This window comes from Megalobrama amblycephala, linkage group LG6 (assembly GCF_018812025.1).
Source record: "Megalobrama amblycephala isolate DHTTF-2021 linkage group LG6, ASM1881202v1, whole genome shotgun sequence".
Lineage (NCBI taxonomy): Eukaryota > Metazoa > Chordata > Actinopteri > Cypriniformes > Xenocyprididae > Megalobrama > Megalobrama amblycephala.
Genome location: NC_063049.1, coordinates 43,074,864 through 43,089,226, shown reverse-complemented (window position 1 = coordinate 43,089,226; position 14,363 = coordinate 43,074,864). Strand labels below are relative to the sequence as shown.

At 35.8% G+C, this 14,363-nt stretch overlaps 1 protein-coding gene across 4 annotated transcripts in view; it reads left to right on the top strand.

The window, feature by feature from the left end:
• Window positions 1–1,644: 1,644 nt before the first annotated feature.
• Window positions 1,645–14,363, top strand: part of si:ch211-45c16.2 (mitogen-activated protein kinase kinase kinase 13) — a 64,074-nt gene continuing 51,355 nt past the window's right edge. For all 4 annotated transcript variants that reach the window (XM_048194733.1, XM_048194731.1, XM_048194732.1 and 1 more), the window contains exon 1: window positions 1,645–1,773. The gene's annotated coding sequence lies outside the window, so the exon portion shown is untranslated. The remainder of the gene's footprint in view (window positions 1,774–14,363) is intronic.

Below are 14,363 nucleotides of genomic sequence, written 5' to 3'. Positions count from 1 at the left end.
GCGTGTGGCTCGAGCTCACAGCAGTATCGGTTCACGCCCTTCAGAAGTGAAAGAGCCCACGCACCGCTTTCACTTAAAGTAAACAAACGGTGTTGAAATTATTTGAAAGTATAAACAGGAAACATTCATACCTGACCACTAAGCGATTACGCCGAAAACTCGACACGTATGCACTACATACAAACACAATACACGAGCGGTGTCCGATTCACTAATGAATCGTTCATTTGAGTCGGATCTTTTCAATGAATTTGTTGAACTAATTCCTACCCCAAATTATTACCCCCCTAGTATTGGTAGGGTTAGGATTAGGTGTGGGGTTAGGATTATGCAATCAAATAGCGACTTCAATGAGGGGGGTAATAATTTGGCAAGGAGTCGAAATTCGGCACAACATCGATTCATTAGTCCGATTCGTAATAAATGAACAGAGGATTTTGTGATGGAACGGAAAGTAATGTATTCCAAATAGTGTTTGGTAAGTGATGCTATAAAAAAAAGTAATTAATTACTAGCTACTAAAATTAGATTACTGTAATTACTCTCTTTAAAAAGTATTGCATTACTTATTACTAATTACTTTCTAAAGTATTTAAAGGTAGAATTTTACATTAAAAACATGCATTTTAACGTCAGTCGTTAAATTTTGATGTTAAATCCTCTGTTGTTTTTTATAGTATTGTTCTATAGTCTATGCAAAAATGCAATAACATCAGAAGTAACTGTAATTAAATTACATGAGTAATCCCTTATTTTACATTTTCAAGGGAAAAGTAATTAAATTATGGTAATTAATAACTTTATAATGCATTACACCCAACACTGATTATAGTCGTTATCGAATAGCAAAAACATTGCAAATAAATCTGGCTGGTTAATGCCTTTAAGTAATATTAATAAACAGGATTTCATTGTTTAATAACAAGAAAAACAAAAATCAGCTAAGATGGCTGTTTTTGTTTAATGTAAATGTTATATATATATATGTTATATATATGTGACAAACACCCAATAGAGACTCTGCAGACCGAACTATGCAAAGTTTTGCTCAGAGTACAGCGCAAAACCCCAAATAATGCCTGCAGAGCAGAATTAGGAGTGTACCCATTTATAATCACAATTCAGAAAAGGGCCATTAAATTCCATACTTCCACACTTCTATAAATTTTCATTATTATTTTATTATTATATATTATTTATTTATTTATTTTATTGTAGTGTTATTAATGCTTTGGCAATGTAAAGATTTCTTTCTAAATGCTAATAAAGCTATTTTGAATCTTGATAGCGTGATGACGTAAAAGCATCACTGAATCGGTTCTTTGAAACAACTTGTTCGAAAGAACCGATTCGCTCAAATGATTCCGACTTGCCATCCATAATATACATACACAATATAGTACAATGTGCACAATACAAACTAAGCGAAGTGTGTAATGGTGTTTGTGGAAAATGTAAGCACAATATTTAGAATATATGTAGTCTAGCAGTAATAAATAATGCGTTAGTAAAACGAGTGAATGCAAGAATGCGCTATATAAAAAAAAAAAGATATTCCGCACATTTGCACGCGTTTGTGACTGAAAACATTCAGCATCCTCGAGGACGCGACTCTATGAATGAGAACGCGCGCTGTGATCTATTTTTATCCCATCGCTGGTGCAGGTGCACAGGTCAGAGCACGCGGAAGTGACGTGCGCGCTCACGAGACTCGCATTAAAGCATCGGGATTAGGTCTGTGGACAGTCAAGCGGAGAGCAGCCGAGTTAAACGGTAGGATTTTATTCCTTCTCTTTTATATATTCGCAGTTTTTTTGGTTTCCAATCTCTCATAATTGCTTATGGAATGAACGCCGACACATTTTGCGCGTTTTATCGGTTTGTTTATGTGTGTGAGTGTGTGGGTGATCATCGCTCGTGCGCCTGATGTGGTGTAGAAATATCCCCACAGTTGTTTTACAAACACCAGTTCGTGTTTTAATACGTTTTAAAGGGCAAATTAATTTTAAACAGCTTCAAAATACATATTATACCTCTATATACAGATTTAATGTCTCTGCCTAAAGAGCTATTGACCAAATTCAGAGCTGTCAATCGTGTATTTATGTGTGTATATATATAATATATATTTAATCTGTCTAAGTGGGCCATTGAACACAGAGGCCCCTAGTTAGATGCAGCTTATTTGTTTCTCTGCCAAGAATGTGACTTGTCCCAGCAGCCTCGATGGTGCAGATGCTGGAACAAAGCTTTCACATCACAAGCCTGATTGTTGTTGTAGGATATAAACAAATCTTCCCATTCCAGTCTGCTGAAACAAGGCTGTCAGATCTAGATGAATAGACTTTTCGTTTTGCTTAAAGGGTTAGTTCACCCAAAAAATTATTTTTTTTTTTGTCATTAATTACTTACCCTCATGTTGTTCAAAACATTTGAAGACAAAAATGAAGATATTTTAATGAAATCTGAGCGCTTTCTGGTCCTCCATTGACAGCCTATGCAACTACCACTTTCATTTTTTGGGTGAGCTATCACTTTAAGGTGTATTGAGTTTTAGTTTAATCTGCTTTATAGAATCGTTTTGTGCTTCATAATTGTATGATTTGAGCGTTATAACAGGTTATTTAATAGTAAATTCCTATTGTGACAACTTGCCCCGCTCTTCCCTGCCTGGTTGCAACTCCGATATGCTGATCTGTACATATAGTCCACTGTAACTGAAACAAATGTAGTCAGCAGTTATCTTGGCATCCTGTACCAAAGTTTACAGCCTGTAATATAAATAAAGAAGCTGATGTGTTGCTGAAACAAGCTTTGCTTGAGATTTCCTTCGTCTTATTTAACCCTGTAAAGCCTGATGTATGAAATAATACTCAGATAAATCCTTTTTTTTTTTTTTTAAATGGAGTTTATTGGACCTTTAGGCAAAATATAAAAATTTTGCATGTGTGTTTTGTATCACATTTAATACATCAGGTTTTATGGCTCATATAGTGAGAATATGGTGCTAATAATTTTATATGCAATTTGGTGCAGATGCTGATATTTTTTTGGCCTGAAGGTATGATGAAATTCTGATCACTTATAATGTAAATCAATGAGATCTAGTGATTACTTACATAATATGCATATAAACATCAGTCGTCACTCTCCAATCTTGTCTTAGTAAGATGATATTTAATGCTTAGTTTTATGATCAAAGCTCTGTAGTTTCAAAACATATAATGCAACGCAGTGATGATTGAGAGATGAACAAATAAACAAAAGCCTGATCATATTTGATGCTCGCATTTTAATATGATTTTTATAAAGCATTATGTAGGCCTGTGGATAATCAAGTAAACTTAAGTTGCTTTGATCCAGTAAGTGTTCAACCACGAGCTGAAGATGAACATTTAAATGGGCTTTTACTTGATAAAATAGTACAATCAATTAGACGACAGTTGGCGTGTAGTAGATTGAGTGCCATAAATATAATTTTTATAGAGTCATTGCTGCCAAATATTTCAGAGTGCAGTTGGTAATGCAATGTGTGTGTGTGTGTATGTATATGTGTGTATATATATATATATATATATATATATATATATATATATATATATATATATATATATATATATATATATATATATATATATATATATATATTAATTATGTGTAATCAGTTTTCTTATTCGAGTCAGATACTGTCATGATGGAGCAATAGAAGAAATTCTTCGGCATGTTTATTGCATGTTATTTGAATTATAACACATCTGTGACCAGTTTTAAAGGGGATCTATAATGTCGCTAATACAAAATGCAATGTAAGTCTCTGGTGTCTCCAGAATGTGTCTGAAGTTTCAGCTCAAAATCCCCCACAGATCATTTATTATAGCTTGTCAAATTTGCCCCTATTTGGGTGTGAGCAAAAACACACCGTTTTTGTGTGTGTCCCTTTAAATGCAAATGAGCTGCTGCTCCCGCCCCCTTTCCAGAAGAGGGCGGAGCTTTAACAGCTCTCGGTTGCTCAACAACAAGAAAGCTGGAGAATCTCACGCAGCCAAAATGACGATGGTGTTCAGCCTTACATTGGAAGAAGTTACTCTCAGGAAGAAGTTACAACTTTTAGAATGAAACTGGACGTTTCTGAATGTTTAGTGGATAAATTTATGTAGTTGCTGTGGAGTTGATTCAACTCATCCACTAGCATGTGTCGTCATGTTCATCTTTTGTGCAAATCCAGCATTGAATTGACCCTCGTTTGTGAAGCAGTCCGGCGTAAAATGACAGCATGACAACAACACTCTACTACAACAACTTTGTTGCGTGTTCTCGGGGGCGGGGTTTATGTAAATTTTAGGGTTTGTGATGTCACAAACCCAGGAAGAAGCTCGTTGTACACAGCAAAATCACCAGAGTTAAAGTTATTGAGATAATTAAGCGATTAATTAAGTGATGAATGAGCATTAGTGATGAACACCTGCTATTAAAAAGCAGAATCACTGAAGAAAAGATAGTCCTCCTCTACTGAGATCTTGAGAGATATAATGTCTTTTATCTTCAGTTGATTTCATCTAAGACTGTGCCTGAAGTCAGTTGTAGTTCTTCGCTTTTCTTCAGTGATTCTGCTTGTTAACAACAGGTGTTCATCACTACCGCTCAGTCATCACTTATCTCATTAATATTAACTCTAGTTAAGTGTTACTTTAACAATATTTAGAGAGAGACCATATGCACTCCAAGCAGAGTTAATTCAACTCTGGTGATTTTGCTGTGTAGTCCCTACCAGCCGTTTGTTGTAGTCCTTAAAAAGTGATTTCTGTAAAAGAAAATCTCTCCCTTTGCATTGAACTTTGAGCATCGTAACTTTGCAGATGTTGCTTAAGCTCAAACAGCAACATTACACACTAACTAAAGTTAAACAAGTGAAATCATAATCAACCACCCCTTTAAGTGCATGAACACAATTGCAGTGTAATTGGCCAAACATTTGTGCATTTGTAAAGTATGTTTCTAAATGTCCACGTGTGTCGGTAACGAGACGCTGCCTGTCTGTCCACCATCAATCTGCTGAGACTGACACGGGTGCAGTTACAGGTCACTCTCTCCAATTTAGCAAATGTGGGTGTTCCCTCGTTCTCTCGTTCTCCTCCGCACCTCTAATTAAGCAAATGCAGCCTCTCGCACTCGAGACGCCTCTCGGCTCGGGCTCAACCTATTATCTTTGTTTTTTAAGTGTGATGGAAGGAAAGTGGATAGTTGGCACTCGCCAGCAAACGTGAGACTGGAAATGTGTGAGGGATTTTGCAAGGGCAAATTTACATAGACCCTGTTTAAAGCAATACTTTATGTAAAAATAGTTCATATCACTATATGTTCCAAGTCTTCTGAAGTCATACAATCCACATATACTGAAGAGTGAGATTTGAGAGAACTGTTCCTGTAATGGCCAAAAAGCTGCATATTATCTGGTATGCACGTTAAATGGCAATTCATAATAGGCTATATAAAATAACTAATGTATTAATGAGAATATTATCTGTCAGGTTTGTACCAAAATGTGAATGCAAAAAGACCTTATTGGAAACAGGCAGAGAGCGAGATGCTCATGTGTCCTCTTGTGAATCAGCATCTGATTTCTTATATAATCTCTCCACTGAATCATATGCAAATAGGACACTGAGGGTCTCCTGCACGCTACAGTACAGCTGCACAAAATAGATTCAGTAATATATATATATATATATATATTACTGAATCTATTTTGTGCAGCTGTACTGTAGCGTGCAGGAGACCCTCAGTGTCCTATTTGCATATGATTCAGTGGAGAGATTATATAAGAAATCAGATGCTGATTTTTTTTTTATTATTTATTTATTTATATATATATATATATATATATATATATATATATATATATATATATATATATATATATATATATATATATATATATATATATATATATATATATATATATATCATTAGTAAAACTATTGTAATAATATATTGTAATGTTATATAAAATATATTTTATTTTTTTATATATATATATATATATATATATATATATATATATTTTTTTTTTTTTATATTATATATCATTAATAAAACTATTGTAATAATATATTGTTATATAAAATATATTAAATGTACTACATTACATATATTTTTTCCAATTTATTTTCAAGCATTATCAATGTATTTGTAATAATTATTAATAATGACTATTATTAAATCCATTGTAATAATAAATATAATATATATTAATATATTTTATATATATATATATATATATATATATATATATATATATATATATATATATATATATATATATATATATATATATATATATATATATATATATATATATATATATATATATATATAGTGTTTGTTTATATATTAAATACATTACATATAATATATTAATTTTATATATCTATATTTTTTATTACAATAGATTTAATAATAATAATCATTATTTATAATTATTAAAATTACAGTGATAATGCTTGAAAATAAATAGGAAAAATATATATGTAATACATTTAATATATTTTATATAATTATATTATTAGCTTTATTTATTAATTTATGATAGATCTATCTAGTTAAATTAATCAAGGCACATTTTTACATAGATTTCACTACATTTGTACACATTACATTGAATAATTTCCTTATGCACCAGTAAAACAATGCATAGTATTTCTTTACCTATGGATATTTTTAATAAAACTTTTTAATACATGAACATTGGCATGCAGAAAACATTTTCACGTTTGAGGCACTCATAATGTGTCGTTTCCCAGAAGTGACATCACAAAGGGAGGAGGCAGGGCTGGAACGGAAAACAGTATTTATGTAATTGACATGTGGGACACATCCCTGTAATCCTGAAGAGAAAACCTCTCCTTCTGCTGTTTCATTTTCATAAGCTCACAGCGACTGTCAGGTTTGCTCAAGTATGTTTATGAACCCGTTTGTTTCATACCTTGATCTGTGTGTTTTATCCTGTTAAATAGCATAACAGGCTCACAGTTGTCTGTCAAGCGGCAGCTTCTGTAGTAGTGATTGGCTGATAAGGGTTTTTAATGGCAGATGATGCATGATAGTGATATCTAGAGAACATTTTTATGGCACATTTCTGTGTCTCTCAAATGAATGAATTTGGGTTGTTTTCAACCCAAGGGCTGGATAAATATATGACGGAGCAGATGTTGGGTTAATTTGACCCAGAAAATTGTGTTGTTTATTTAACCCAGCATAATTGTTTGATTAATTTTTACTATAATACTAGCTTCTTTTTTTACTTCATACATGAATTAATGTTTACGGATTAACTTAAATCCTCTAAACTTTTTTTTAAAATACTCCACACAACCACTGGTTTGCATGATAATTCCTTTATTTTCAATCATATTTTATAGTATAGCATATTTTATATCGTTTTTAATACACATTGCCTACATTTAAGCTCGTTTAACAAATATTAGTAGTAAAAATGAAACATTTAGAAGTAATTCAAGTGTAATCGACCAGTCTCTGTCCCGTTTCCACGGTAACGACGTTGGATCTCGTGCCGGAGATGACTCGCGTTCGGTGGGGGAACTGTTAACTTCAGCCTCAGTTAACTTGGCCTGCGTTTCACTTGTAGCCGAAATTATTTACATAAATAATCAGTGTACAATTCTGAGAACATATTTTAACATCCTAAGTATTTATATTCTGTATCTTTTTGAATAAAATCATAAAATTTTATGCAAAGCATAATGAAATACAGACACCTTACGTCTGACCCAGGATCTGGGTGACACAAAAACGACCCAAACACTGGGTTGTTACGTCTGACCCAGGAGCTGGGTAACACAAAAACGACCCAAACACTGGGTTGTTACGTCTGACCCAGGATCAGGGTAACACAAAAACGACCCAAACACTGGGTTGTTACGTCTGACCCAGGATCAGGGTGACACAAAAACGACCCAAACACTGGGTTGTTACGTCTGACCCAGGATCAGGGTGACACAAAAACGACCCAAACACTGGGTTGTTACGTCTGACCCAGGATCAGGGTAACACAAAAACGACCCAAACACTGGGTTGTTACGTCTGACCCAGGATCAGGGTAACACAAAAACGACCCAAACACTGGGTTGTTACGTCTGACCCAGGATCAGGGTAACACAAAAACGACCCAAACACTGGGTTGTTACGTCTGACCCAGGATCAGGGTAACACAAAAACGACCCAAACACTGGGTTGTTATGTCTGACCCAGGATCAGGGTGACACAAAAATGACCCAAACACTGGGTTGTTACGTCTGACCCAGGAGCTGGGTAACACAAAAACTACCCAAACGCTGGGTTGTTACGTCTGACCCAGGAGCTGGGTAACACAAAAACTACCCAAACGCTGGGTTGTTACGTTTGACCCAGGATCAGGGTGACACAAAAACGACCCAAACACTGGGTTGTTACGTCTGACCCAGGATCAGGGTAACACAAAAACGACCCAAACACTGGGTTGTTACGTCTGACCCAGGATCAGGGTAACACAAAAACGACCCAAACACTGGGTTGTTACATTTGACCCAGGATCAGGGTAACACAAAAACTACCCAAACACTGGGTTGTTACATCTGTACTCAGGGGCGTATGCAAATTTTTGTTCAGTTAAATACAATCTAGAATCTGATTGTCCCTCCCTGATTGTGATGTAAACTAAAGGTTATTGGACGAGCCTTTGGATATATTTCTCCCAAATTTAGTTTTTAATAGTAAAAAACATCAGCATAGGAAAGAAAACTGCACTCAGTTTCTCAGTTTAAAGGGTCTTTGTGCATTAAATCTATCAGTTTCAGTGGACGCTGGTCCACCTCCAGTCTGTGAATATTACCGGATTATCACTCCCTCCATCTTCCTGCTCTCGTTCTCCTCCTCTCACCCCCCTCATCTCAGCGTGTGTTTTCTCCTGTGGAGTGACATTTCAGTAATGAAGCGATCTCTCCTCTCTGCAGGGCTTGAGCAGTGAAGGGTCCCTCAGAAACTCAAACACTAACAGCACACAATCCACTGTCTGCCCTTCAAGGACAGCTCATTTTCAAACAGATCCATGAGTGGTTCAGTTCCAGCTCTGTAAGACAGGATGAACACATTAAAAGCCAGTCTATATGGATGGCTTGGCAATATACAGTAGCTTTTATATTTTAATATTTTTTAGTCTTTAGTCATTAATAAATACTTGTTTCATTACTGGATGAATCAGTGTTTTTGAATGAATCCTTTGAATGAATGATTCAATGACAAATACATTTAACAGTCGCTTGTCATATGTAATTGATACAACCGTTATTTGAAGCACCAAGTTAGTTTCAAAAGTTGGTTTGTTCTATTTTGATCGCTATCATAGACATCAGTGTTTATATCTGAACTATAAACTTTTATCTCAGTACTTCTGTGATCATTTGAATATTTGTAACACAGAAATAACTACTGTGTGGTTCAAAACTGCTCTCTTTGGATCAGCGCGACAGAATGAACACAGGTTTGAATGTTCAGGTATGATTTTGTCAAAGGCTAAATACACACGGGTGAATCGTTGTCGTTAATAAAATAAGATTGTGTGGGTGTTTGAATCGAGATCGCAATCTTTTTACAATTAATCGTGCTGCTCTAAGTCAGTTATTTTTTATTTTATTTATATTTATAGTTATATTTTATTTTTTTAGCTTATTTTAATTTATTTGTTCATTCTTTTTAGTTAATCTCACTCAGAAAACTGGTAATCTCCGAGAATCAACTCAAAGTGTTTTGAATCAATTTCAGTGAATTGATTCAAAACTCTGATTCAGTGACTCGTTTGCTCGTCATTACTCAGAAATGTTCACAGAATCCACATGGCATTTGTTATGTATTACAGTGTTTTAAGATATTTGCAGGCAAATATTGCTGTTTATTACTAGATTTTTAATGCATTATGAATCAGTTCACAACAAATACATTTATTCAATCATGAATACATTTACGTTTTCTGAGGGAGTTTTACCTACAAATATCAAAACTGCAAAAAAAAAAAAAAAAAATTTGATAACATTTAGACAAACTAGTCAACCTTAGTAGTTGTCCATTGTGATTCATCCATCCTCATTTTCATATATGGGTGTACTGTTTCTTTAATAAAATGTCGCCCGTCTTTAAATGTAGGGTTGAGTTTCCTGGGAGGAGTCTACTGCGTCTGTAATTCCCACAATCCAACATTGATCGTACTTGAGTGCGTTTCATCTTGTTGTGATTGTATCTGTGTGTTTAAACCAGAGAGAAGTGCACTAAGCAAACAGCCGTTATGACTGTGCACTTCTCCTGAAGGGTAAGACTTATTTTGCTTTAGTGTGTGTTTGCTAGTGTATCATACATTCACGTGTGTGTGTGTGTTCTCCCAGATTTGTGTGCTACTATAATTACGAGCGCCTGCAGCGTCTCATGGGGAGCGTGTTAACACACACGAGTGGAGGAATAAAAATCACAGCGCACACACACTTTCGCTCCTCTTTTCTCTTTTTCTCCGTTTTTCTCCCATCGCTGCCCTCCTCTCTTCTCCTCTCTGACCCATATATATATATCTGGTAATTGCCATTTACAAGTATATTTGATGTAGAGTAGGCGTTAAAAAGTTGATACGGAGTAAACATGTCATTGAAAAATTGTATTATATATTTTCTGCATGAAAATATTTTTAAAAATGGATTCAAACCACCAGCTTCACATTATATAAAAATCTTGGATAAGGACAATAAGCTAATTGCTTTTCATCTAACAAAAACTCAATAACAAGTCCTTTTTCACATTACTCCATGTTTCTTCATTACTTTCACATGTAAATAATATTATTCAGTCCTGGCCACTGATATGTATGAAAATATATCATATAGATGTTCAAAATTTTGGGGGTTGTATGATTTATTTTTTAATGCAAGAGAAAAAAAGATTTTTTAGGTTTTTGAAAGAAGTCTCTTCTGCTCACCAAGGCTGCATTTATTTAACCAAAAATACAGTAAAACAGTGAAATATTATTTAAATAGCTGTTTTCTATGTGAATATATAGTTGGATGGATGGATGGATTGTTAGATCAATAGGTGGATGGATTGGTAGGTGGATTGACGGGTGGATGAAATTAAGGATGGTTGGATTGATTGATTGATTGATTGATTGATTGATTGATTGACAGGTGGATGGATGGATGGATGGATGGGTGGATTGATAGGTGGATGATGGATGGATGGGTGGATGGGTGGATGGATTGATGGATGATGGATGGGTGGGTGGATGGATGAATTGATGGGTGGATGGGTGGCTGGATGGATGGATGGATGGATGGATGGGTGGATGGATGGATGGATGGATGGGTGGATGGATGGATGGGTGGAGGGATGGATGGAGGGATGGATGGATGGATAGGTGGATGTGTGGATGGATGGGTGGATTGATGGATGGGTGGGGGGATGGATGGGTGGAGGGATGGGTGGAGGGATGGATGGATGGAGGGATGGATGGATGGATGGATAGGTGGATAAATTGGATGGATGGATGGATGGATTGATGGGTGGATAAATTGGATGATGGATGGATGGATTGATAGGTGGATGGATGGATGGGTTGATGGATGGATGATGGATGATGGATGGATGGGTGGATTGATTGATTGATAGGTGATAAATTGGATGGATGGATTGATGGGTGGATGGATGGATGGATAGATGTTTAAAAAGTATCTCTTATTTAAACTTTAGTAGCATACAATTTCAAATAACTGTTTTCTAGGTGAATATATATATATATATATATAGTAAAGTGTAATTTATTCCTGTGATCAAAGCTGAATTTACAGCATCATTACTCCAGTCTTCAGTGTCACATGATGAGAAATCATTCTAATAGAAGTAATTATAATCAATGTGTCGTTCTGCTTCATTTTTTTGTGGAAACAGTGATACATTTTATTTTCAGGATTCTTTTTTAAACATAAAGTTCCAAAGAACAGGATTCATTTAGAAACAGAATCTTTTGTAACATTTATAAATGTCTTTACTGTCACTTTTGATCAATTGAATGTGTCCATGCTGAATAAAAGTAATGATTATGTATGTATTAATTTCTTTTGTGTTGTCATAACGCTCAGCCACAGAGGTTCTCATCAGGACAGGTTCTCTGTTTCACCTCATCATCCTCTCTGTTCTCTGTTGTCTTCCTCTTGTTTTCTCTGCTTTTCAAATCTTTTTACATGTACTGATGTGATTGGATGACGTCCAGGCCACTGTTTGTATGCGTGTAGTTTGTCTCAGGTCTTATTCCTCTGCACTATCTGTAATTCCTTTATCTTTTTTTGGAGTATTGTGATTCAATAAAATTGGGCTGTATATTAAATAACTGGTGATATAAAAATTCAGCGGCATCATGACAGTGCACTTTGTATTTGTCCATTAAATCTGATGTCATTAAGAGCACATGACGTTTTCATTTCAGTAGTAAATCATGCTGTTATGTTGAATTTATTTTTTGTGATTCAGTTCAAGTGGTCTGTTTCAGTGAGTCGATTCGTAACTCTGATTCAATGATCTGTTTGTTATCACTTAAAATAGTTATGTCACTAATATTCGCAGAAGTCACTGCTTGGTATTTTTGATCAATGTTTTAGTATAAATATACATCAGTAAATATTGCTGTCTATGGATATGTTTTTTTTTTTTTTTTATATTGGTTATTGGTTTTTATATTATATGCTTCTTTATTTGCTGTTGAAGGTTTAGTGTGACTCCACACTGAGCTGCCGCTAGATTACAGAGTCACTGTTACATAACTCACCTGTGTCCAGACCTGACGAGGCGATCAGCGAGTGCTGTAATCTCAGACTCCGTCTGTCTGTCAGCCGCTGGCAGGCCTGACTGAACATGCTACATGGACTCATGCATGTCTAAAGAGGGCGTGATACACACTCTGAACCCCTGAAGAGCGCGTGGTCACTATCATCTGATCTTTAATACACTATGTGCATGTGAGGGTGTGTGTGATTGAGGGTTTGTGTGTTTTGGCCCTTGCGCTGTTGACTTTGAACCGTGCATTAACCTCTCGGACAGGACGACATCAGGGTTGTAAACCATAACAGACTCGACATGTTCTTCTTCTAAACCAATCCTTTGTGAAATGTCTTTTGTATTTATTTGTGGTTGATCGATGCAGGTTTTTCAATGACCTATGCCTATATTTTTTTGTGTGTGTGTGTGTGTGTGTGTGTGTGTGTGTGTGTGTGTGTGTGTGTGTGTGTGTGTGTGTGTGTGTGTGTGTGTAGATGGATGGATGGATGATAGATGATGAATGGATGGATACTTCGGTGGTTGGATGGATGGATGCATAGGTAGATGGATGATGGATGGATGAATAGATGAATGGATGGATAAGAGGATGGATGGATGGATGGGTGGATACTTGGATGGATGGATGGATGGATGGATGGATGGATGGATGGATGGATGGATGGATGGATAGTAGGTAGATGGATGATGGATGGATGGATAAGTGGATGGATGGATGGATGGATGGATGGATAGATAAGTGGATGGATGGATGGATAGATAGTAGGTAGATGGATGATGGATGGATGGATAAGTGGATGGATGGATGGATAGATAAGTGGATGGATGGATGGATGGATGGATAGTAGGTAGATGGATGGATGAATAGATAGTTGGATGGATAGATGGATGGATAGATGGATGAATGGATACTTGGATAGATAGGTGGATGGATGGATGGATGATGGATAGATAGATAGGTGGATGATAGATGGATACTTGGATAGATAGGTGGATGGATGGATGGATGAATAGATAGGTGGATGGATAGATGGATGAATGGATACTTGGATGGATGGATGGATGGATGGATGGATGAATAGATAGGTGGATGGATAGATGGATACTTGGATAAATGGATGAATGGATAAGTGGATGGATAGAAGGATACTTGGATAGATGGATACTTGGATAAATAGATGGATGGATAGTAGGTAGATGGATGATGGATGGATGGATATTTGGATAAATAGGCAGATGGATGGATGGATGGATGGATGGATGAATAGATAGATGGATGGATAGATGGATGAATGGATACTTGGATAAATGGATGGATGGATGAGTAGATAGATAGGTGGATGGATACTTGGATGGATGGATGGATGGATGGATGGATGGATGGATACTTGGATGGATGGATGGATGGATGGATGGATGGATGGATACTTGGATAAATGGATGGATAGTAGGTAGATGGATGATGGATGGATGGATATTTGGATAGATAGGTGGATGGATGGATG